General features: G+C 39.8%; 1 long non-coding RNA gene across 2 annotated transcripts; it reads left to right on the plus strand.

The window, feature by feature from the left end:
* Positions 1 to 15: 15 nt before the first annotated feature.
* LOC147317068 (uncharacterized) lies at positions 16 to 22,947 on the plus strand. 2 transcript variants are annotated; one of them, XR_015131663.1, is made up of 5 exons: positions 16 to 383; positions 1,064 to 1,167; positions 17,402 to 17,448; positions 20,253 to 20,269; positions 20,358 to 22,947. It is a non-coding gene; the product is annotated as an uncharacterized LOC147317068 (long non-coding RNA). The 2 variants fall into 2 exon arrangements; XR_015131662.1 differs by having other exon boundaries at positions 20,253 to 22,947.
* The last annotated feature ends 4,575 nt before the right edge of the window (positions 22,948 to 27,522 follow it).

The following is a 27,522-nucleotide window of genomic DNA, read 5'->3' on the forward strand; positions in this document are numbered from 1 at the left end:
GGCCTTGGGTTGCTGATTGTCTCATCTGTCTTGGCTAAGTCAGCAGGATGTGACAGCCGCCCTCTCTCTGTTACCCGCTGACCACTGGGCTTGGCATTCTCTCCACTCACCTGCCCTATCACCGCCTCCACCATATCTCTATCCTCGCCTCACTCTCACCTCAAAGTCTTCGTAGCGAGAATGAGGATCAACGCCTTAGTGTCAAAGAAGAGGAATGTAGGCTAACAATTCCTGGCTGCGGGCTTGCAAGTATCGGTTCCGGGTGCTGACTTTGGTTTGTTGGTTTTTGATAGAGGCTGACAAAGTGACAAACCTTGACTTCAAGTGTAACTGACTAAACAGACATAACTTACTTTATTTCAGAGATCTCGCTCAAGGAGAAGGTAAGAGCTTGTTTTTGGTATTTTTAATTGCATTTTGAGATTATGTGCATTGCATAGTTAAACAATGAGTCCCACACAAACGAGGCAGCTCTTTCTGGCTTACCAAGCTACTACTTAATTCAGTTGTTCTGAATATATATATACAGGAGGTGGGGCGTGCTTATCTGTACTGAGCTGCAAATCCACATTGTCACAATGATTGTGTCTCCGGATGCCGACTGCGTCATCTTGTCTCTATGGCCGGCACTCCTAAAGAAGCTGTATGTCAGATACCTGCCTTCCTGAGTCACTGTTGTCTTTTTTAGTGCAGGATGTCAAAATATTATTATGGTATGTCACGAATTATTACAGAACACCAGAAAGCATCTTTTTGGGGGGGTTACTTTGTCAGACAGCTGTATGTGTCACCTGAGTTTAAAGTCCGTTTGATTTTATCTGCATGTGGTCTATCAAATTTGACAAAAACATACAGCAGCTGGTTCCTGCTGTGTTTTCCCAGTTCGGCTTTGTCACCAGGTTTATGTTTATGAGCTGAATTGTATTTCACCTCTCAAAAGCAAAAAACAAAAAAGGAGTGGGGGGGTGTAGGGGATGGGGTTGATATTTTCATCTTAAGAGCTGAAGTTGTGATTTTTTGGGTTGTTTGTTTGTTAATTTTATTTTTGTGCGTTTCATTACAGCTCCTTTTTACTCGCCACTCACTACAGTCCTGATCTCAGACGTGAAGCAGCGACAAAAGCTGGCTCGTCAGGGATAACAGATGAGCGCAGATGAACAGTGTCAGGTAAAGTGCTGTGAAAGACATTTAATGTGTTTTATATCAGTGTGTCTGAATTGTCCAGGAACACTTGAATCACTCAGTGTCAGCCAAATACGGCATAATGAGACTCGCCTTCTCTCATCTGAAGACACATGTCTCACTGCTGTCACTCAGGCTAACGGGGGGGAAAGGGCTTTTCGAGCCTTTTGAAGCACACAATTGTGTATGATAGTAGCCCGCTTTAGCATCGGGGATTGCTCGTGCGGGATTATTTCATTAGGAGGCTCCCGGAGAGAGGACAGAGGTCACAGTTTGGAGCTCATTCAAACATCTGGAGTTCGGGAACATAAATTATTAAATGAGGCGGCAGTTTGGATTGAGACTCCTTACGGTTTTTCACAATGAACTTAGAAGTATTCAATTTTAAAAAGCCTGAAAAAACAACATTTCTTCACTATTTTTTCTTACTTTTTTGGGGTCTGCCAAGCTTGAGTTGTTTGGAGTGGGATATTAGTGTTGACTATTAAATACTTCTGGAGTTCTTCTGTCTATGTTATTGTTGGGCTTCTTTTACTGCTGTGTCACAATCTGGCCAGACAAAAGATGGTTTGTTGTGGAGCTTTTTTTCCCCCTCAATTTTTCTTGGTGTCTGTTTGGAGATCTCAGAGTTTCCTCCATTTACGCCAACACAAACTGTTGGTAGGTACGGTGCACTGGTGTGACAAGCGGTAAGGGAGAAGAACATCAGTATGATGTTGGAGTCAAGAGGTTGATGATGGGAGTGGCTCCACCTTGCGCCATAGCCTCGTTTTAGCTGTCACAACCAGCACAAAAAAAGCAAGTTTGACTGGAAGATAGAAATCTCTAATTATCCCCACCTGTGTCCGTCTACAATGGGAGGGTCGAGATGAAGCCATTAGCTGTCTCTCCACTGGCACCACCAAGAGTTTGTATACATCTGTGTCTTATTTTCTTTTCTGGCACAATGAGTCCAGCAAGCTAAGCAGGCATGACCAGATTTGGCAAGTTCCAATGACTTTGGCAAAGTTAGACAAGGAGGAAGCGGTGAGATGCAGAGAGGGGGATGAGCTGGCATGGACTCTGTGTTTGCCTTCTCCCATGCCTGTTACTTGAGCTGGGTGTGTGGCTTGGAAAGAGGTGCTGGGTCGGTCAGAACAATTCACAGAATACCGAAGGAGACCGCTACAGCAGGGAAAGTTGCAGGGAGAAAAAAGCAGTGGAAGAAAAAGGTGACTGAGTTGGTTTACAGTTGTGTAGATCACAGGCAGCAGAATCCTCCCAGCTTTTTTCAACTCGTGTGTGCATAAGTGTGCTGTTTAAGCTTATTGGGGTACTTAAGCTCATCTCCCATTTGACTCATAGCACTTGATAGAAAAAGGCTCAATGTGATTTCAATATTGTCAGTTTTGATTAGCTGAATCAAGCCTTTGTCTGGCCCAGCAAGTGTGCATGTTGTCAAAGCTATTTACAAGCAATGGCCAGATATGAAGCCCAGACTATTGCGGTCATGTAAACAGCCACATCTGTTTGAACCCACCTGCTCCCTTGTGTTTACTGGGCTCTGTAAATAATGAAATAAGTCCTTCTGAATAAAAATATTACAGTGGCATGGACTTTTGCTTTAGAATGACACAATAATTAATCAACGCTATAAACAAAAAGCTGCCAGGAATTGCAAATTTATAAATAAAAGTAATTTAAAAAAATGTCCATGCATCCATGGTGTGTGTGTTGGTTTTTTTTGTTTTGCTTTGTTTGTTTTTTTCTGGCGCGCCTAGACACATTCATTCATTCAGACTCTCATTCATTCATTTCTGCTCTAATTTATTTATATATGAGTGTTTGTTTTCACTTTAGTCCCTTGAACCTTGCCACCCTGTTTGTGACACCCGGGCTGTGAGTGAAGACGGAGAGGCAGGCTGGTTCAGAATGATCACTATCATTAACATTCATGGGGGGTTCACTTATCATCCCTGACTGGAGGGACATGGCAGCCATTATGAGACGTCCGCAGGTGGAGTGCCATGATACATATTGCATCTTGCCACAATGGATTTATGTATTCAGTAGCAAAAGAAAAGTCTAATGAAAAAATACAGAAGGCAATCCTTTATTTCTCGCTCGGCTTCAAGTGAGGCCACCATGTCCTGCGATGAAGAGCGCAGGGGAATTCCAGGGCTGTACGCGGACCTGTCACTCATGCTGCGCGCATGCCACACCACTATACTTCACATTATGGACAACTTTTACTGGTAATACATTTGTGCTCCTAACCCTAAACATAACTCTTTAGGACAAGGTCTTATGTGTTAAGCATAGAGATGAATCATATAAAATGACGTTTTTCTTAAATATTGGTCAAACACAATAGAGATTTACTATGTTTCCAGTTTATGAAGGTTGCTATTCCAGAAAAAGTAGTTAGCTTTTTATAGGGCCTCAAGAGGAATGCTTTTGTGCACAAATATGTGCACAAAACTGCTTTTAAAGTAGCATGACAACATTTTGTTTCCTTTCGTAGATAGCATTAGCTGTCTAAAATAAGAGCAACATGGCTGCCGCGTAACAACACGATTCCAGACTGGACAAATAAGATTAAGAAAGCTCACGATTTAGGTAAAAAAAAATTTAAAAAAATTACACCTTTTCACAACCTTCTTTCACCTGCAACAAAAACTACTCTTCCATTTTCCTGCTGCATCTTCCAGGCCGTCAGATACTGCCTTTTTGGGTTGGGTCAGATGGATGATCTGATATCCTCGTGTTGGTGTTGTTCCCAGACCATCATGAAAATGTTGTTCCAGGTTCAACATTGCAAGTGACCAATCACATTGTTGTGACGTTATTCTTTTGCCCGCCAAGCCATTCGTGCATTTATGAAATTCCAATGTTGCAAGGACAATATCAATTCTGCTTACTGTTTATTAAAGGGTTACGGTTAGGGTCAGGGTCCGTTGATCGGGGGACAGAGGCGGTTTCACGCAGCTTTAGTACAGTTCTTTGTTTTACGACGGTTTTTCCCGAAGTCGCAAAAGTATGACGTCACAACAATGTGATTGGTCACTTGCAATGTTGATCCTGGAACAACATTTAGTATGATGATCTGGGAACAACACCAACACGAGGATATCAGATCAACTGGGTCAGACATGTCTGTCACTCCCAACTTGGCACATATGGACACTTAAGAACCCCTTTGTATCCCATTTAAATGTTCAAGCATCATTTATCAATACCATCAAAACCTGCCCAACAAGCGGTTGGACCTGCAACACTTTGTAAAAATCTTTATTCTGTATTTAGTTGTGAATTAACTAAAATTCCAGGGGAACACAAGTTTTGGTGACCGCCGAGTTACGAACAACAACAATGGTTAAATCTAATGTGTGAAAAAATTGAATGTGATATAGCATTCACATAATGATAATGCATGAATAACAATGTAAGAACATAATGTCTACAAAATCAAAAAGAATTGGGATTTATAATAATTCTTGTAGAAAACAATACAGATGTCAATAATTGCTGTATGTGTGACGATTTTTGTGCAAAGCTTTGTTCAGTTTGGCCCATCTCTGAAGGAGAAGATGGGATAAATACAGACATTTATGAATATATATATATATAAACGCTTTTAATATTACATAAATATTTTAGCCTACAATCTGCCCTGAACAAAATTTAATTTAAATATTTTTAGCATCTAAACCTAACTTTAAATTTACTGGTTGAGCATCATTTATCAATACTAGCAAAAACTTGACCTACAGGTTCTTCCTAGTATTGATAAAGTGGCCATAATGTGGCTTTTCCCAGGCCTGAGGTGCTTTTTCAAATTCTTCCTTCTATATTTACTCATGAGTTGTATGCATGATGGAATTTTATTCAACTTTTGGCTACCATTAAGTTACGTACATTGAACATAACACATGAAAGGAAGGCAAAGGGATAATGTAACATGAGATGATAAATGAAAATAACATATACCAAAATAAAAAATAAAAAAATGGGCCATTTACAATAAATCTTACATTACATGAAAATTTTAGTCCATGGGTTTTTTTGTTTTGTTTTGGGGTTGTTGTTTTTTTGGGGGGGGGGGGACATATAGACACCTAAGACTAACCTTAAATTTACCGGTTAACCATCATTTATCAGTACTAACAAAAACCTGTAGGTCAGATTTTCCTGAACCTACCCAAGTATTTCATTAATTTGTGCATCAAAACCTAACCAGAGTGTAACAGCAAACATAAAACAAGCATGTGGAAATGAAACGACTCAGAGACTGAAAACTAATCAGACTGGACACGAATCACAGTCCACTCAGCGATGAGCATGTGACTTATTTAACCCTTCTGGCATCCTAATGCAGACTCTGCTGTTTAAAAGATGACTGTCAGCTCATGCTGTATTGCCTCAGACAGTACATCAAGGCCGGCCATTTATGCCAAAGGACAACTTGTGAGTAATTTAGAGATGCTAGCGGTATCTGACAGAATGGCAGCATTTGATGAGAAATTGTTGGGAGAGTCCCGCTGGGTAATGATACCAGCAGAGCACATTTGGCTGTACTCTTGTGTTTTGCTACGTAGTGAGCACACCAGCAATTTTCTGTGTTGGAACCAAATTTTGACACCGACATATACAGTAATTTAAATGTCTGTTTGTTTAAAATATATAAAATTGCCCAACCTAACAAACAGTTTTTTTCTTTATTATTCCCAGTTTGCCCCAGTATTCACCCAGCAGTGATGTTTTAGCAAGAAAATCTAAAACAAACAGTGTCTGAACTATTTATGGTCAGTAGTATATGTGCTTCTGATGTTTATCCTGAATTTAAAAAAAGGTCATTTCACATAAACAAATTACAACATCCCATTTTGAGTAAACAAAACAGCAGGGACAGAGAACTATTCCATGATAGATTTCTTTATGCTTGATTAAAGACACAATTCCTATCCTGATATTTCCTTGAGTAAAAAGGCTCCCAGACCAGTAATAACCTAATTGGAGAGAAACCTCTAACTAGTGTTGCTCCTCTGTGTCCCTGTGTATAAATAGAGTCCATAATGGACCAAGGTGCGATGCCATCATTCATCTCTGCTCAGAAACACTTCAGGTTCGGGTCTTAGCTCATTTTCCTAATGATGCTCTTGTTTTAGGTATGTTTTCACTTTAAGGTTTGTAAGATTCCAGCTTAATGGACACTATTCATCATGGACTCAGACCAGTTCACCCAGCAAACTTATTTGACATAACAAATTGCCAAAATGAAAGGATGCTCAAGCAGGTGGATATTTCAGACCAATAGGTAAATTTGTTCTTATTGTAAAAATAATAATAACAATAAAATAAAAAGCCAGTTTCCTGCAAGGATTTTGCTTCTCTTGTATGACAATTGCAACATTGCTGCCAAACAAATCTGTCATTTCATAATGTGCTTAACGCGGCTACGTGAAGTGCTTTTTAATTTTAAATGTTAATTGACTAAAAGAGGACTTCCAATTCCACTGGCACCATGTAATAGGAGGTTTCCCCAAAAAAACATGGAGTCTTCTGGGAAGCATATCCCACATGATAGCCCCCGGTTATGCCATGCTTTTATGTGGTAGATTACTCCCTGGCTCTGTCCCAAAAAAGGCTGCTTTTTAACCACTGCTTCTCCCATTTGCCTCGGGATACTCATGGGCTGGCAGGTTGCACAACACATTACCATCCTGCAGCATCTCTTAAAACACATTTTAGCCCTGAAACACAGCTGGCATTTTGGCCGGCTTTGCTGCGCTGGGCACGGAAGGACCGAACATCAGGATGTTACAGAGAAATTAAAATGGAACCTAGTTGTAATGATGTGAGCAGATCCGCAATATGCTGTGATGTCAGTGCACTTCTCATTCCCGACACATCCTTTGTCAGAACTCAAGAGCAAGAGCGGGCTTCGGTTATTGCAAGCTAATTTAGAAGATATTATACATTTGTGAAAGAGCGGGCTCAATGTACTGCAGGGCGTGAGAGAGTCTTCACATGCATGGTCGACCCTGTGAGGATGAGTGTGTACTACCCCATGCCAAATTCAGGGTCTGTGCGTAGAGTTATGTGTTGCTAAACATCACTAAGATCCAACAGCCCAGTGTGATGCCTTTGGTTTCCAATCTCATGCTTCACGCCTGCTGCCCCTCTATCATGGATTCTTATTTACAGGCAGGACCCTCACTGAATCCCCTGAGGAGCAGATGATGTGCAGGTCTAGGTAGGGACCCTATCCCACGAATACTGTCCGTATCACTATGAATGCAAGTCAAGAATTCCAGTAGGCGATCCGACCAACTTCTTTATGTCCAGAGCTGTCAACCATGAAATATTTTACAGAGAATTAGGTTATCTTAGGGTAGATGTGCATTGTCCATTGCAGTCATAATCTAACCAATGGCATGCACTAATTCTATTTCAATTTCCTATCTGCTGTGTTTTTACTCTAACTCCAGTCCCCATTCCTTCTCTTTTAAAAGCATTATAAATTATGTGCTATCTTTAAACATGCCCAAAATAAAATGTGCAGGACAATGAGGCAGGAAATATGAGCTGTCCGGCTCATATCCATGTCATCAAGATGACTAAATTCAAAAGCCGCAGGGAAAGCTAATTGTGCATTGCTGGTCCAGAAATACAATCTTCTTCCATTTTTCTTATTTTTCCCCCCGTTTCAAAAGACTATATAGCCTGCACTCTCCAGAAAAAGATAGGTTAATCCTTAGAAGTTAATGCACAGGCTCTCAGGCATTTGTCTTCCTGAACCATAAAAGGGTGAGTGAGGCTGGCACTGCACAAATGTAGTGGAGATGCATACTGAAGTCCTCCACTTTTCCAATGGCACACAGAGTATTCAGCATTCAGATGGATGTAGGAAGTTTGTGGAAGTAACCTGATGCAGTGGGCTAAAGGTGGATATCCTACTATGCTGCAGCCCGCCACCTCCCATTGTCTTGATAGGGGAGCAAGAGATGTACAGCGGCCTCAAATGGAGGTGGCATCTGGTGCCCAATTTGTCATGCCTGAATTACCTAGGAGCTGATAAAGGCTGAAGTTTTAATAAAAGTTGGGAGCAGCAGATAGCAAGGTGAAGGACACTGATGAAGTGTCTTGGGGCCTATTTCCAGCTAGAGATAAGAACCTACAGAGAGAGGTGGGTCGAGGGTCTAGCACGGTGTGATAATACGCTGATGCTGTGGAAACAAAAAAAAATAAAAAGTGCTGTTGAAATGCAACACAGCACACATAATGGAAAAAATAATAAATAAGCAAATAAATAATGATGATGATCTAAACGAGGAGAAGCCAGGGTGGAGGCTGTGGAGTCCTGAAGCGTCTCTGCCTGTAATTTGGCCACCCGCCAGCAGCCATTGCTCACCCTCAGCTGCGACGGCAAGCTCCAGATGTGCCAACGGCACGTTTTGGATTTTGCCAGCTGACTGCACCGTTTGATAGCCCGCTCTCTGGATGCCCATCACCGGCCGCAGAGATAGAATTAAATGATGATGATCTTCCCACAAGTTGGGTGAGGAAACAACGCATATAAATCTTGATTTCATCTCAGCGTGAGAAGTCTTTATCCATCATCACTCTTAATGAACAAGTCATTAGCTGCGATGAATGGCGCTCTGGGCTCCTGCTCGCCACTGCTGCTTTTGTTTGCAGCTTTCAGGGGCAACTTCCTGTGCCCTTTGAGAGGGTCAAACTCATTTCTCCAGATGTGGGGTAACCTCTCTGCTCCTGGGGTGGCTGCGCATCCATGTACTAAACAGGGCTGGGAAAAATGAGCATATACTGAGAGTTTTTATGATTTTTTTTTTTTTGCCATATTGTCAGTTCCTCAGCAAGTCTCTGCATGCCCTCTCATCAAGAGAAGCACATTAGCAAACTCGGTGGCCGCCTATTATGGTAATTTTATGTGCACAATCCACGACTTGATGCAAGCTTGCTATGTAAACAGAAAAAGGCTTTTTCATTGTACGGTAATAGAAAGCTACCGAGGAGATGTAAAAACATGCTGGGCTGCGCTGCTACACCGTAACACAAATATATACCAGCAACAGCGTGACGCCGCCACATTTTTTTTTTCTGCTTCTGTATCTGCAAACTCGATCAGTCTTTCATGTGAACTGATAATTCCTCCGTTTGAAATGAACGAGCTGTTTGGTGAACAAGAGTTGTTGAAGACAAACATTTCCCGGGAGCCTTCATTTTTATTTACAATCACCGCGCCGCTAAAGAATTTAACAGTGTGAACCGTACCCCCTCGGGCTACCAGAATCTAAAACACTTCCATAAAAGTTGGATGAAATTGTTGTGATCTTCTCCTCCGCCTTCTCCTCTGAAGTACAACAGTGCTTGAAATATGAAAAAAGGGGAGGCATCAATCAGGCTGTACGGCAGTAAATGTGAAGAGATAAAGGTTGACACGCGATAATTGAAAATATCTGCCGCTAATACACCAGAGTCTGTGTTTGTATTTGAACATAAAGGGGAAGAGTGGCATGTGACTTTCCTTGTTAGTGACAGCTGCCATGTTCCCCGGTCTACGGGGACGTAGCACACTGGAAGAGTCATCTGACTTCTACAGTATGTCTGAAGTTCCTCAAATCCCCCGAGACACCTCTTTACATGTTTGATGATGTTCCTGAAGAGGTTCCAGCTGAATCTTGTTCAGAAGTTTTGCGCCTTGAATTCCCTGAACATTTAAGTCCCAGAAACAAGAGAGAGCAAACACGGAGTGATTGTGAATTTGTGTTACGGTTTTACTCATGGGATTATTTCTGCTCTTTTAAGGCAACGTTACAATTTCTGTTTCTCTAGCGATCCCAACAAGCAATGTGGTTTTCTAGTGATGACTCTAATGTCGTCAGTTGACGAAATATAAATTTACTGATGTTGTGGATGCGCCCTGTATTTATCTATGTTTCCAGTTTCAACGCACGCTCGCAGTATAGGTAGGAAGTGAAATACCCATTACTGCATGTGTCAGTGTCATAAACAATAGCGTCGACTCCTCGGAAGGAGGCAGGGCGATAATGGAGGCAGTGCATCAATGTTCAGCACAAGGTCTGCAATTCACACGAGGAGAACACTCACCTGAGCACCGGGAATGCTGGTTGTAGACGGAATTAACAGTAGCAGATGTGTAGTGGAGGACCACTTTCTAAAATGAGCTCTGTGCGCGCACTGGTTAAAGGGTCAGTTCACCTGAAGTGTAAAAAAAAAGTACCTAATGGTATTAGAGCAAGTAGATTCACAATTGCTGAGTTTTTCATTTTCAACAGCTTCTGAAAAATTACCCGTCACATCAATATAATATTAGCTCCAGGGCTCAAGTATAAATGGACAATTGACCAGAAAGCAGTTTCATACCCAGTGAGGCCTGTTCCCACATTATTCCATGAAAAATTAAGCAGATAGAACATTTGCAGTTGAATCCAAGTGTTGAACTTGAAGTTGGTAGCAGTTCACTGGACCTAGCAATATGAAGCCCAAAGAGATGGTGATGCAAGGAGGCCATCAGGAGGCTGACAAAACCAAAATAAGCATCATCAGACAGATAGCAAATATTTGTGAGTGGTCAAATTCTTAAAAAGATGAGTCCACCAACAATTTAATAACACCAAAGGCTGAGAGACCATCAAGGACAACTGAAGGAGATGATCGCAGGATTCTTTGCTTGGTTAAGAAAACACTCTTGAAAAGTAAGAAATATGATTGTCAAACTCTGCAATCAAGGTACATTTATTTTTTAAATCCTTATAAGTAAAATTGTTTTAGTTTGTTTGAGCCAGTGAAATGGGAGACTGTGTAAAAATGGCTGTATTTCCTAAACAGTTACTGCAGTTCTTTTGGAAAACATCTTGAGTTAAAGTCCACACTTTAATCACAACTTGATTGCTTAATTTGAAATCCACTGTGATGACGTACATGCTGTTATTACTGTTTGTGGAGTGACTCTGGTTGAACCCTTATATAGAAGCTTAAATTTGGGGAAAATACTCCAAAATGTGTATCAGATGCATCACACTGGTCCTGACAGTCAGAGTCTGGATGGCTCAAGAGGGAAACGAGGTTGGATACAAACGAGCTGCTTGTAAACCACTATTTATTTTTAAATAATGGTGAAAGTGCAGTTTGTGGTTTTACAAATTACATTTCTGATTCATCAAAGGGAGGCTTAATGCTGATTTGTTGTATCTCTTTTAGTAAATATATCTTAAAGAATGAATCCATGACATCGCCAAGCAGCTAATATTTGTAAGATGGGCTGGAGGAAAACATTTAAACAATGTATTATGAAACTATCAAAGGCTTAACAGCATGTACATTGTTGGGGAGATTGCATTTGTTTTGATCCACCATTACTCTCAGCATAAGTGCATCCAAACTCAGTTTGCCCATTTGATAATAAATAACAGAAACAGAAAACTGTCTACCACATGCTTAAGTATAAAAAGTAGTTATATAGGTCTTTCATTTCCTATGATGTGATGGTCCTTTAGGCAGAAAGAGCAATTACTTGAAAAAAATGTATAAATAAAAAAATTGCAGAGGGGCTTTGCAATCTAAAGGCAAGCACATGTTGTAGTTTCATGTGTGAAAGGATTCCTGCATGAGACCGTGTATGCGTGCGTGCATGTGTGTGTTTCTGAGTTGACTAGTCTAAAAGAATTGAATCACTTAGGCCTGGAAAAAATTACTTCTCTATCATTATGAGTCTGTTAATAAAACCAGTTTGGCTACATTTGAACTCCTTCCTCACTCACAGAGAGGAAATCATACAGATAACATGTAAGACAGTAACAAGGAGGTACTCATGTGATATAAGCTGGACTCGCCTTTGTAATTTTTTTTGTACTTAAGCTCAAAGCAATCAGATACGGGGAGGTAGGTAAACATGTGATTAATGTGCGTGGCATACTCTTGCAAAAATTGCTTTCTCACACTGTTTTTATGAAGAGCAAATGACCCAGAAGAACCCTAAGGTGCAGCTTTTAACATAGCGGGTTAAATTATGACAACTGCCAAAACAAAATATCCCAGAATGCATCTTTATGATTCAGTGAAAAACTGTTTTTAGAAAGTTCGACAGCATTATCAATGAGCAAAGATAGTGCTGCCTGCTCAGGGTGTCTCTTCACTTTGACCCCCATGTCGCTCTTCCACCTCATTGGTCATATTGTCAACCATTTCGTAGTGCACTTGGTGTCCTTGAGTTTTGTTTGGTAGTGAGGAGAAATTCCCAAAGGACTTCTGTTCTTCTGCCCCTGAGACCAGTGTCCCAGGTGTGGTTGCTAAATATTTTACTATGTGTTGACTAGTTACAGGTCATGCTGGTGTTACTACCAGAAATTACTGAGCTCATTCTACTGACGCCAAACACATAAGGCGCAACTTTGGCAAACTTCTACAATGTTGCCATCTCTTAACTGGGAACTAAAATATATATATATATATATATGTTTATACATAACCATATATTGTCTAAAGTATATACACACATACACACACACGTACACATTTTAAGAAATAAATGTTTTTTGGCCATCTGGGGCAGCAAAACAAGAAAAATTGTTCAACCGATGTGTTTTTTAGCACAACATGTGACAAATGCCCACTATCCTCCCTGTCCACATATTTGGTTTGAGAGAAACATGGATCATAAGCAGCTAAATGTTTGTTTTGTTTTTTTTACCAGAGTAAAATACAACCAACAGAATGAAATACGTACAAAAGATCCTCAGCTTAACTGAGTTAAGTAGCTTGTCATGCTTTCTTGTCCTTTGTCATCTGCTATATAATCATTCTTTCTAACCATGTGGATTCTGATTTCGATACAAAATGATGTAATAGCTCATCTGGCTAATGAACCATCACAGTTCCCAGGTTACTGTAAAAAAGGAAGTAGTGAAAGAAATTCTTTTCACATTTTTTTTCTGTATTGCAAAAGCTAACGAAAATTAAAATCCATTAAAAAAAGACAAACGTAACCCTGACCATTAGCACAGTTGGGCTGAAGACTCATTAGCCAATCATTGCGTGTAACCTTCGTTCAGTTCAGGGGCGGAGCGTGGGGGTGGCTTACTGGGCTTAAGCCCGGGTTGTTTTGTCAGAAGCCCGGGGTCTTTTGGAGTGTAATTTTTTCATAGCTAGATGCCTGGCTGACAACTGTATAAAACAAAAAGTACACACAATATTCGAAGCACATAGTGCACACTGTGGGAATTTACGACTGTGCGTGAATCCCCCCTAATATTGGTATGATCCGAGCTCAGGCACTAAGCGACTGAGCGAGGGGGCGGGGCAGCTGCTGCCTGTGAGTGCGCTGTTGGAGAAACGGAGCCAGCCATACTAAGGAGAGCTTAAGTTTGACCAGGTACCAAAGCAAATCATTCGTACTGTACAAATAATGTAAATATGACGGTGTATCACAAAAGATTGATATCAAACTGATCACTTGACCAATATTACGTTACTTGCTCTTCAAGTGAATCAACAAATGGCGAAATGAAAAGCCGAACAAATGCTATTTTTTTTAAGAGTCTTAGCTTAAGTGTGTTTATTTCATATTTTCAGTTTAAAAAAGTGTTTGTGTTTTGATCTGAAGAGTACATAAATATGTGGTTTCAACTGTATATTTGATGATTGTCAGCACAAAGAGGGAGAGAGAGGAGAATGAGGACAGAACAGAGATGGAACAAGAGCAGGTGAGACACACATGTTAGTCAAATGGTTGTTTACCAAAAGTATCACCGTATCATAGGTCCTCATGTATCTCGTACCTAGTGTTTCTTTTTAGGTTTGCTATTTTTCAAATTCTACATTTATTAAGTTATACAAGGCTAAATAATTATATAAACTTTTCTCAATCTAAATAGTGGACATTGGTAGAATTAAAAAAATAAGTGTAATACAGGTCTATGATGATTTTTAGTGCTACTATCATCTAGTTCTGATTCTGGTTCTGTCTTGGTTAAATCCTAAGTAGTCCTGATTTTGAACTGTTGTAGTCCTGTTTTAATTCCGGATCAGTTTTGGGTCTGGTTGAATTGGGGTTTAGTCCTCGTGTCTTGATACAGCCCTGACCTTGTTCTGCCTTGCTGCTTAATTAAAAAACTAGTTTAAGGTGTCCTGCACATGTGATATATATTTTTCCCTATATGAAGTCATTCTTTTTTGAACAAAACTCAAAACAGAGCCTATTAATCTTTCAGTCATTTCTACCCCCCCCCCCCCCCCCCCCCCCAAAAAAAAAAAAAAAATCCCACATGCATACTACCCTTTAGGGCTAAGCCCCGGGTGTTTCAAATGTCTGGCTCCGCCTCTGGTTCAGTTCTGATAAATACTGTAGGAGAAGTTGTGAACTGTGACTGAATGAATGAGCCTATCAGTCTTTTGACAAGATGAGCTAGAAAAAAAGGAGCACAGCTTCCATGGCTTCTGTTTGGTTCTCCACCAAAGCTGTAAAGTCAATGCAGAAATACCCTAAACCTTCATTCTTCAAAGTAGCCATCAAAGCTCCTTTGGTTACAAAAGCAAGTCCAATTGTATAGAAGTGCAAGTAAAAATGACACTAATTCTCATTCAACCTTTAACACTTTGCTAATGAGTTTATGTTCCAAGTCGCTGGTTTTAAGTTGGAGTCATTACAACATGATGTTTTTAACAATGGTCAAAAACGTTGGTTTTAGGGTGGGCCGACCTTGTGATTTACAAACCGCTTATTAACTTGTCAACATGACATGAAAGGTTTTGAAACACCAAGATGACAATAGCCAGAAAGTCTCAGACTAACCAGTCTGTGATGTCATGTTCCTTATGTCCATCTTTTATATACAGTCTATGGGAAAACTGTATGCTTTTACTGAGAGTTTGATGGCACAATGGCCCCAAGCTGCAGGTTCGCCCAACCCACACAGTTATTCCCTTTGTTTAGGTGAATGTAATGCAGCTGGTGTGGGTGTTGTGGGAGAGAAAGGCAGAGCGTCACGGTGATGACTGTGGTCTTGTCAGTAATTCAGGAGATCAGATGACACTTCAATAGAAAAGCCAGAGTGTGGGGTGGAATTTGAAAATTGAGTTGACAACACCAACCATAAAGGCGTTATGGTCTCTGGTATTGGTCTCTAAATGGCTGTTGATTCTGTTGTTGAACAATGTGCTCGAGAAAGATTGCTGCATGAAACTGCAATATTACCTCTTGCACTTAAAACTTTTTGGCTTTAATGTTTTGTATGTGTGTGTGCATGTGTGTGTAATTGAATAACAGAAGTCTCAGCAGATGTGAATATAGTCTAAATGTTTCTCTTCAGCTCGGCCTCTGTAGCTTGATAAATGCTCATATTAGGTTTTCCGTAAGTCCTCAAAAAATAAGTCAGAAAATGGCATTTTTATTCTTTAAGACCATCAAAGAGCAAAATTGCATGCAGCTTACAAACCCGCCGTGATGCAATATTTTTAGGAGTTGTGAATGAGCTGGATTTAAACAAAAGCAGCTGTGGTTTAATGTTAACATTGTACTGTCCTGTCACTATTTCTGTTTAAAGCGTTATTTTTCACCCTCACAGTTCCGTCTGATTTAAAATGGTTTAGAGAAACAGTCTGCAAATCCCTCTTGAGAGGATTATAGTTGAGGTTGGAAAACTTGGGGCAGTTTCACGCGCTTGCTAAATTGCATAGAGATCAGTGAGTCAGAAGTATATAATACTTTAAAAAGGGTTGGGGGTTTTTTTTTTCTTCTTTAAAGCATGGCTGTAACTTTGTTGCTTCACTTTACTGAATTTTTTAGGTTCTAAAACATATCGTCTCCTTATAATAAGCATTTGCAATGAATAGCAAACATATATTTTTTAGGTATACATATATATATATTTGTATTGTTTGTAGATAGATATGCTTAAAATCCCAGATCTGGAATAACAGAGCTGTGAGAATGTACTGTGAGGTGTGATTTTCTAAAGAAATTGCGTCAGCATCTGAAGAATGCCTTTGTGTTTCCAAACCTGGCTCTTTAACACACATTTCAGAGGAGGGCTGTCAGCTTATGGCATATTAGCTGGATGGGTTCGTTTCCCATGGGACATGAGAGGCTAGCTTGGAGGGATCCCAGGGTAGAAATGGAAGACACACTATGTGAATAGCTTTACTCTGTCATTCCAATTCGGCACAATAAAAATCAAAAGCAGCTTGGCCACAGACCGTGGCTTCACCTGGAGCTTTCTACAGTACAGTACCAGCCTCAGACACAATGAAAAAAATACTGCTGTCAAGACTCATTTTATACTTTATAAAAGGAGCTATAATTGAAAAACAATCACTTCCTGCATGACAATTCCTCATAACTCACACACTGCATTTATGGCAATCCAGAGCACAGTGGTGTTTGCAGATATATGCTATCTCAAACAGCACATTATAATTCTGATGGCTTGTGTATTGAAATCACTTCATGTGCATAACGTAACCAATTTAATATTGCTTAAGTCTAAATAAATGCCCTTCATAGTATGTGCTAATGTGTAGTAAAAGTGCGACATGTCCTTTTGTTGTTTTTCTGGAAGCCGTACTTTTTAGCAGCTGCTGTTTTCTACATTGCTGACTGACTTCAGTAAAACAACCTCCGCCACGCTACTTGCCCTTATGGACCCAGAAAAACATGAAATCAATACTGTATGCATTTCAAGCAGGAAAATTCTTTTATTGAGTATACTGCTTTATAATGGTTTCCATTATTGACATCTGTGAGTTATGAAATAAAACCTAATGCAATGAGGATGAGGAAAATAGCATTTGAGGCTTTTTATTGGATCAATTTAAAGTCAGCACACTGCATTCTGATGACAATAAAATGCTAATCCTGACCAGTATTTACAACATCAAAAAGTGCTGTGTTTTCAAAAAAATGCTAAAACAAGAGAATTTGAGCCATAATGAAAGAGTCTGCAGGTCTGTCTGTCTCGATTTTTCTGGAAGGAATTTTGACTGAATTTTGCGAGATGATGTGGCCGGCCGATTTTTACCAAACAGAGATCAATGTAGGACGTTTCACAAAATGGTTTTGGGGTAGAGGACATGATCATATAATCATATTACTTCTTGGACACAACCAAACCAACATCTTGTAACTTTTAACACAGTTTTCATATATGCTCTTTTTTGTATCTATTAATGTTTATATATATTCCTATTTTTATTTCAGATTTTGGCCCTGATTGGCATTTTGTGACCAAACCTCAAAATCATATTGTGAGTATTACTGTTCGTTTATAATTAAACATAATAATTATGTATTTTTACACACATGCATTCAATTATTTTATTTATTTATTTATTTACTAAGCAATAATCCCAGAATTAGAAAAAAAATGTGTGCTATTGATGCAGTCATCTGAATCTGGCTGATCTCAGATGACCCTTCCTCTTTACTCCACCACAGCCACCCCCACCCCCCTTCGCCCCTTCTCCCCTTTCTTATCCATTACATGGGAGCTGAATGATGGTGATTTGGTTGAGGCCCAGTGAGTGCCTGTAGAAAATTGGTTGGTTGATAAAAACCCTCCTATCAAAGGGGGCTACTTTCTCATTTACATTTAGATGAGTATTGATTATTTATTTACTCAGTGGAGTGGGATTCTTTTCCAATCTTATCTCTCGTCTGTGCCTGTCACCTGGAAAAAAAAGAGATAGAGTTCTTGACACCGCGCTAAGATAACGGCATTTTGTAGAAGCAGATAAAACTTGGAATGGTGGTCTCTGCTTCTTACGTTCCTCCTTTTCCTCCTACCCGATTTTGACGGAAAAGGGAAAGTTTGGAAAATTAAAACTGATAGCCCTTGTTCAAAACATTGGGGGGCAGGCAGTGAAGGAATCTCTATTTGCAGGGGGAATAAGTCAAATTGGCTGTACAGATATGGTCAGGCTGCTTCCACGGGGAGAAATCTTATTCGAGTTGTCTTAGTAGTTTAGTATTTCTATCACACATAATATAATGTTGTTTCATAATTGTAACAGTAAACAATACTGTACATTTTATCCAACAGTGTGTTTAATAAGAATCTATTACACAGTGCGGGAGTTACATGTGATCCCAGCGTTTGCAGGCTGTGTGGAAATGAAGCCCCTGGACGTGTCTGTCATGTTCTAAGTGCTAAACTCTGGTGATGTTTGGGTGGTTGAGCTGGGGATTGGTCATGCATTGCCAATGAGTCTGGAGGCTTGTGGCAGGGTGAGGAGCTTTGTGAGACTGACTAAAGGTGTTTAGGGTGGGAGGTGCAGCATGTGGGTGCTCTGTAGGAATTGGGAACCCCTGACAGACCCTGCCTCTTCTTCTCAGCTCTTTGATGGAGAGTGAAGAGTCTCTTGAGGTGGCCTCTGTCAGCTCTACTCCTCCTCAAAGCAGACACGCGGCTTCGGCACAACACTACCGCGCCTTTCTCACCCTTCACCCCCCGGGCCACTCCCAACCTCTCATGGTCACTTTTCATCTCCTCCGTCTCTGCACAGAGGATCTTGCCACATGTAAATGGACTTGTAAGCACTCTATTTTGAGACCACCTAATAGGAAGCTTGCATATTTGTTGACCCCAGAGTATATCAAGGTTGGCAGTACGCTGTAGTTTGGCACAGTAAGCAAAGCTACACTGCCAATGACTCTTCACTGCTGCCTCACTGAAGGTGACTTATTATGCTGCTCAAGGATTATACCCCATTTTTCTTTGTTAGCCAGTCAGTCATTAGCCTAGTTACACATCTGGATCCCCACAGCAATTTAAGAATATGGAAGGTTCCTCTAAAAAAAAAACTAATTAGTCCAACTGGAAAGGAACATCTTGTTTTCCTGCACCCCTAATGGATTGGACCAAGGTCTTTTGAAATGCAAACCCATCAAGGAGATGCCTGAAAACAGCCCCTAACCCTGCCCTGACTGTCTCACGATGAACATACTGCTAACATGCTACTAGGAGTGAATGCAGCCACTTTATAAGAAAATACATTACAAGTAATAGTAATACTAGTTACATTATACAGAATTTTTACAGTGTTGTTGCGCAGTCACTTGAAATACAACAATAACCCTTCAGTTGATTCTTCTAAATTAAAAACATTCATGTATAAAGCAATAAACAGTTGTGGTAGCAGACAACTTTAATAGTAATAGTAATAGTAGTAGTTAGTAGTAGCAGTAAAATTGTTGCGACAAGCACAATATAATAACTGTAATAATAATGTTACTATAATACACCAAATCTCAGTGTGTCTGTCCATTTGTCAAATTAAGTCCAGCAGCTACCCACAAATATCTTATACCCCTGAAGGTTCTTATCTATATCAGAGATTTTGACATCATTATGTTGCCTAGCAACATCTTACAACCTAAATTGATAAATGTTTAGCATTTATGTGCTTATAACCCCTTTAAAAGCACTGCATTGTTTTAATTTCACTGACGTAATTAAGCCATTATCTAATTAAGAACATGTTATGTAACAAATTATATGTTATTATCGCCTTACCTGACAACCACCTAATGGCAAAATGAAATTTATATAGTAGAGTAGGGCTGAGCATTGCAGAGGACCCACAAAATGAAGTAATTTTTCCCACACAGAATTTATTAAAAGGTTAAAAAAAAAGGATTCATTATTATATTATTATTTACATCCTGTAAGAATAAAGCAAGGTGTTTAAACTTGTTTGCCCCCAATTTTTATTTACTTTTTTCTTTTAGTAAGTAAAGAAAAAAGTCACCGCAAATACTTTTGGATAATAATCCAGTTTCTAATGGATGAAAGTCTGCGTATATATCTAGCGTTGCAACACTGAAAAAGAAGGAAGACAAAGATGCTTTATAATGTTAACTTATTAAACCTTTTTTGCTTCTTGATATTGCACATATAGGTTATACTATCACATAAATGAGACATTGTAGAGCATTGTTGTGGTTTGCATAAAGTCCACAGCTGGCTGTAGTAATGTTGCTGTCTAACAAATCGGGAGGATATTGATGTATAAACCTTGAAACTACTCCTTTTTACATGCACTGCCCACAGGAGAAGCAGCATCAGAAGTGAGTAACATGAACATACATATAACATCCTGATTATCACGGTAAAGCGTCTTCTCATCATTTTATTTTATTTTGTGTATAAATGCAGCTATAAATCAGTCACAACCTTTAAAAAACATGGCTGTATGCATTCAGCACACTAACTCATCCCGATCTCTTGGACTGAGTGTGTGCCTTGGCATTGTTACCGAAACTCTCAAGGAAGGGAAGTGAATTGGTCTATCAGATTTCCAACAACAACATCGAGTGAATGGCAAGGTAAGTACAGCTCAGACTTGGTTAGCTCGCTGATTAGATGACAAGCTGTAAGGTTCGGTCAATCAAGTACGCTTCAGAACTGCTCATTTAAGGCTCTCGGTTTGAAATGACGTTTTCAGCTATCCCCACAGGAGAGAACAAATCCAAGAAGAGATCTCATGTTTCTATTTTTTCCTTGAGCTTGTTGGTACGAGAAAGATGGGGCCAGGGAGTTTTCTCCTACATTTCAAATTCAGCAGAAGACAAGGACCACAAAGTTTACCTAACAACACCTATACACAAACTTAAGACTTTTAAAGACAGTAGTGTTTTCTAAAGAGGTCTGCTGTATCCAGTATCCATTCTTATTTTGACATTGTTGATTCTACTATAATTAAATGTTCTTTTTTATTGAAGTTTCATCTCCAGCATTCATCTTTTTCTCCACATCTGCTCACTTTTCTTTAATTGCATGTTACTTTTTTGGTAATAACTCCCTTCAAGGCTATTTGTGTGACTACACTTTTGACAGGTAGCACTACAGACTTGGATTCTTGCTGCCAAAGTTTTCACGATCCAAAAAAACCTCACCTTTTTTTCATGACTCCCACAGCTCTTTCTCTTTCTGCAGAGGAACAGGGCCAGAGGTTGAGAGGAGGACCTGTCTAAGGTCTGGCTACATCTGCCAGAGCTTCCTCCCACCTGTCTGATGCTGCTGAGATTTATGTGGCTGTATAGGAGGAGGGCCAATCCAGTGTGCCAGGCCATGTGTAGGCTTCCTTTTACGCTGACAGTTGTGTGTATGATACTGTAGCTGGTTTCCAGTGAGGCTTGGCCCAGTGTATCTGGAATCTGTCATAAATGATAGCTTGAAAAGGTTAGGACAGTTCAGGGAAGATAAATGGTGAACTGGGAGGACAGCTGATGTAGGAGCACAAACACTTCAAGACGATGGAGTGGACTGAGGCCAATCTCCCTATCCCGCTCGGCTGTGGTAGTTCCTCTGCTGCGACTGCGGCAGATGGAGGAAATCATCCATTGTTTGCTCCACTAACAGAAGTTTCTACAGACCATTCATATGAGCCACTCTATTACTTTCATCAAAACAAATGATAAAGAATGGTTATTAGGTTCTCACAATGTCTTTTGTGTAATAAAGCTTGTTAACTGCATTGTGCAAAACAAATGGGCAGAATAATCAGTATACTTATTGACATTGTGTCATTTCTAGTTAGAGCTGGAAAAGGACTCTCACTATGGCTCCGGGCTTTGCCTTCTATCTCTCAAGAGGAAGAGCGCTAATGGCTTCTGAAAGCTGGGATCGAAGGAACTCATAAAGCTCTGTAGAACGACACAAAAGGAGGAAGAACATTATTAATCCTTTATTTTTTTATATCGGAATTCATGATGTTCTGTGCAATATAGCATGCAAGCCTGAGACCAGTATTATGCTGCATCAAAATAAATGATTGCACAGGGCTGTTGGCGTAAAGTTTAAAAGTGAAAATAAACTTTTGTCTGGTTTAGCTCCCAGAAACAGGAGCATCATTGTGACGGGAATAATTAAGTTACCGGCGCTCCAGCATGGGTCGGGCCCTCCCGACGCTTGGAAATAAAACACTGTTTTTATTGTAATTTTTAGAAATGTTATAATAACTATTACTGTTGGATGATAAAATGGGTGTTGACAGACTACTTTATTTCACCGAGCTTGTATATATTAATATGAACCATCAGAGTTTCTGATTTAATATCGGAAACATGGTAGCTGTATTATCATTTAACCCCTTAACACCTAGTGTGTCATGTTTGATACATGGGGTTTTTGTGAGTTTCTGAGACTTCAGGGGGTGTTTAGTGTGAATAATGATTTTTAATGAATCCAGGACATTAACACAGTGTCATTTATAATGACTTTTTCATTGCACGCTAATGTTCAGTCCCAAATATCATCTCTCTTTGTCTAATATTTGAATTTTTTTTTTTTCACGTTTCAGCATTGATGGCCAAACTGATGCAAACGCTCGAGCGCAGATAAATGAGCTAAAACCACTTTGTCACAATGGAAAATGAAACTTGGCGCTGCATCTGGCCAATTATTGATGCAACAATGTGTCATTTTTATACCAAGGTTCTTATGCAGATGTAACAGACTATTTATAAAGTGCTAATTAGTGAACTTCAGAGTATCTGATGTGGTCAGTTAAGTTGTTAAACTGCTTGCCGTACCTTCACATTTAACAGAAAGACGTGCGGGTGGTAGAAATAGCCTCAGCTAACTCTCAGTGAGCAAGAATGCATAAGCAGTTAAAATGTCAAACTATTTCTGGAAGATTGTGGTTGTGTTCAAGCTCACATAGTAGAATTATTTAATGTTTTTGGTGGTCAAATCCTGTTTTAAAACATCCTTCCTGTTTAACAGTCTCCTATTTTACATTTTCCAATAAAAGCTGATTGATAAATTTGTGAAGTGTCAGCGTGTGTGTGTGTGTGTGTGTGTGTGTTTGGGCTTTACAGGTCAAACCCACAGCATGTGAGCTGCTTTGTTTCCTCTGTTATTAAGAAATGATTGGCAGCTGTCATGTCTTCATCACTGCAGAGTGATATTTGTCAGAAGCCATCCCTTTGACAGAGGATCTGAGGGTCTTCTCAGCCAAGAGATGGCTTACTGCTTCAGTGCACTGCAAAGCATCACCTACAGGAGAGCGATGCCTGTAATCAGCCTTTGTCTTTGTCTGTGCTCATTCATATTAGATTCAGTCATATCAAGGAGCAATATACCTTGAGTTTTATTATTATTATTACGCAAGGCTCTTCATTGTATCATTTGCCCACGCTTTTATTGCTGCAAGAGCAACGTAGCATGTACCCACATGGATTTTCAGTGATGATTATTAACTTGAATAGATTATTTGCGAGGAAGACAATATACATACCTGTAATCGGCTCCTGCGTCAAGCTGTTGTCTGATTTTTAATGACACATGCTTTATAATTTATTTAAAAGTCTATCTTTCACCACTTGGCTCTGCTAGGTGTTTATCATCATTTATCATCTGCGTCAATCCGCTCTCGGCTGTAAAGAACCATGCTGGGAGAACGAGTCTCTGCTGTAACTGTTGTTTTGTACTGGCTGCCTTAACAACCCAATCAGCTGGCCCCGCTCTCACTTCCTTCATCAATGCAGGCTCCGTAATGTATGATAGAGCTATGATTTATAATCCACGCTCAAAATTAAGCAGCATAAATTACTCTTATTTACTCTGCAGGTGATAAAGATCCCGTCAAATAATGTCACTTGAGCATAATTTTTATAGAACAGATGAAATTTGTTATCTGGGAAAAGCAGGTCAAGTTCATCAATTAAATGTCTGCTCTTTTTATTTTTTCCTCCCTTCGCTATAAACGGTCCGGTGCTATTTAAAATGATTGATTTTATTATTTCTTCATTTATTAAAGTACTTTGTGAAGCTGCGGCATGAGTAATCAGGACAACAGAAACTGACTCAGCATGAACGTCTTAAATTGGCATTTAGGCATCTTCGACTCTTGTCTCCTTTGTGAGTGTTTTAATCACATCCATTAGGTAATAGTGTTTTTGTTGTTTTTTGGGGGGTAAAAGTCATAAAAAGGGGCATTAACTCAAAGCAAAGCACAGATTTCAGGTGCTTTTATTTCTGTTAAGCCTTTGGGAAATGACTTGGTGAATAATATATGGAGCAGAGAGGAGGAGAATGATTTTAATAAATGTCTTGTCACTGCATCACGTCATTCCACAAATGGGACAAATCCACTTTTAACGTAATGCGCTTTTAAATTTTTTATTGTGTTTTATCTATGTATTCAAAAGTGACCCGCTGCGATGGAGACCTTAAGGGGTTAAAATATGTGCGACTTGGAGTGTGTTCCCCAGAAAAGGAATGAGGTCCCCGGGAATGTTTTACAGATAAAATAAAAAGAATCAGGAGAATGAGAGAAAGAAGAGAAGTTGAATATATATTTCATGTGATAAGAGAAAGATGAAGCGCGAGAAAAAAGATTCCATTACAGCTGCGACAGTTACAAAACTGCTGCTGTGCAGAGTAGCCTCTGTTGAAAAGATTGATGCAATAAGGACTGACCTTGGCTTGGAGCAGGAGTCTGTGATGTATGTATGAGCATCTCCCTGCTAAATGGACCCAGATTTGTAGCACTAATATACATGGAAGCCCAGTACCAAACTCGCCACAGCTATAAATCAACAGCCACTTTGGGTGTCATTTCTGGTTTATATTCTACCATTGTTCTGTGCTTTTAATTCGTGTCACTGCCATCTGTTCATTTGATGCAGTTTCATACTGTATGATTTGGCTGCGAAGATACTGTGCAGACAATCCCTGTTAGACCATCAGGGTGGATTAACTGCACTGGTAAATCCCCACTGAAGCTAGCTCAGAGTAGCATGTAAATACAATCTGAATTGAGTGGACTCTTACAAATTGGCTCATTGTAGGGGAAAAAAGAAATTTCAAATAAAAGCTTTTAAGGATTTTCCCAGAACTCGGCAGACGAGAGCATCAATATATAGATAATAAGAAAAACTCCTTTTAAAGTTCCAGTTAAAATGCTTTAATGGTTAATAAGTGCAGGTTTTCCTGAAAGCTGAACCTAAATGAAAATATATGGCCAGTTCACCTTAATGCCCAGACATGACTTTCTGCAGTTTGTGTGCATCGTCTCTTTTTAAGGTTTTCCTTTATTTGAACTGAAATGCTTCAGTTTTCTGTGCATTTACTTTACGGGTTTGTGAAACATACACCTAAGAAGCAAAAAAAGGAAATAGGTACAAATGGTACCTTTGTAACTGTTCCGTCTATTTTTGCAAACTGTTCACGATTGTGATTTTGAACTGATAAAAGGCCCACCAGTGAAAACAAATATTTATCTATGTATGGGCTGATGGGTGCTAGGATGTGAACTACAGTAAAATCACAAGGATTTATGGCTTTTTAGTTTTTGATTGTTTACAGCCAGACTTTTTAAATGACTCTACCCTCCTGAAATACAATATTTAGATTTCTCGCAACTGGAAATCTCCCCCAGCCAAGTTAGAATAGAATAGAATAGAATAGAATAGAATAGAATAGAATAGAACTTTATTGTCCACAATAATTGTCTTTGGAAAATTGTCTTCAGTTTACCAAGTCACAAATCAATCAATCACTTTACAATAAAAGTATTGACAGTTGTCAGCCCTCATTCAAACATACACATATATAAAGCTTTGATACAGCTACAGAAATACACCACAGCATCTTATTATTCAGTTTACTCATTGCTTTTGGCACAAATGATCCCGTGTACACCTTTTTTGCTAGCTAGAAGCATCCTATAACGTTGTCCTGGGGGCATTCATTCAAAGTCAGAATAAAGAGGGTGTTTACAGTCAGCAACAATACATTAGTATGGTCATTTCCATATTTTCTCTCCTTTGTCAAACGTGCAAACTCAGTATGTTGTTAAATGCGTTTTTACCTCGATGCCAGTCAAGAGAAAAACATAAAATATTTTGTGGAAGAAAAAAAAAAGATTAATTGGGTACAGTTTCAAACAATGCTGGGGGGGGGGGGGGGTCGTCTATAGAATTTATAGAGGTCTTTTCAAAACAATGTCATTTTCCTTTTACAGGTGCTCAGATATTAAGCAAAGGGAGGTCGTTTTTGAGAGGTGCATTAAAAGAACAACATGACTGATTAAAAGTCATTACCAAGGTAGATTAGATCATCATCTCCAACTATGAAATGCCAGGAATCTGCCACTGAGGTGAGATATTAGGGTTTGATTTTAGTGGAGTTTCCAGCATTTAAGAAATGCGCCCTGTGTTGCACACTAGAGCTTTGACACATAATCTTGAGGTTAATTTGAGAAAACATTGTTGACAAGTCAACAAGACTCTGAAAATTAGAGCTTAACATATTATGACACTGTGGAGTACTCTACAAAAACTTTGAAAATGGTCTTAACCTTGGATTTCTTTTCATTCCCAGCATATATAGGATAATATTTCTCCTCCTTCCTGGGTGTGTAGGGGGAAGCACAATGACAGAGGTCAAAATAGCCATTTTTGTTTTCTCTTTTAAGTCCCTTGGCAATGTTGCAAGACATTGTGTCTTAAATTGTGTACATCACCCTAAACCTAAAACCATCCTCCACTGCCTTTAATAAAGCCCCCGATAAGCCCCCTTTCATCCTGTGGCCGCTTCAATTTTAGTGTGCCACGGAAGTTATTTAATCAGTTCTGCAGTCTCCCATTCACAGCGTATTACCAATTCTGTCTGCGATCTTTATCAGCGCAGTGATGTATGTATGAGGCAGATGTTCCAAGAGGCAAAGGAAACAGAGGCCATGAATGAATGAATTATTGGACTCATGAAAAGGAGCTATAGATACAGAATTTTGAGCCCTGTAATATGTTTGCTTTCTCTCTCTTATCTTGCCAGACAAAAATATACCTTATCGCCGACTGCTAGGGTCTGCTTGAATGTGGAGTCTCTCCAGATCGTCCTCTTGTTCCATTTCGTTGTGTTGCATTCGGATAGGTTGTTGCTGCTCTTGTTATTTTGTTGTTGTGCTGCTCCTCCGCGTGTAACAGGAAGGGATCTTCTGCTGTGTTTTGCTGCTGTCAGGGGAGCTGAGGGGGAACTACTTTTGATACCGAGTGAACTCAACTTTATGCAGGCGAAACACAATCGCCGATCCGAACACGAGCTCACACGTGACTCTCTCCCCCAGCCGGCCTGACACCCCCCCTACCCTCCCCCCGCTCAAGATGCCAAATGTTTTTACCCATGTTTAGTGTTAGGCGAATTTGCAGTGAGTGTGTGCAGAAAGGAAAGGGCATCTGCACTCACACACTCACACGTACACGCATGCATACAGCTGCGAGCCAGAAATACACTGGGCTGCCGGATAATGAGGGTGGACAAGGCGGAATTATCACTTCACATCACAATAATATTATCCTTCTCACAACTCCCG

This window comes from Aulonocara sp. 'chitande type north' Nkhata Bay, linkage group LG12, assembly GCF_057382095.1.
Source record: "Aulonocara sp. 'chitande type north' Nkhata Bay isolate Kocher_YH1m ecotype deep benthic linkage group LG12, A_spYH_male_GT1.1, whole genome shotgun sequence".
Classification (NCBI taxonomy): Eukaryota; Metazoa; Chordata; class Actinopteri; order Cichliformes; family Cichlidae; genus Aulonocara; species Aulonocara sp. 'chitande type north' Nkhata Bay.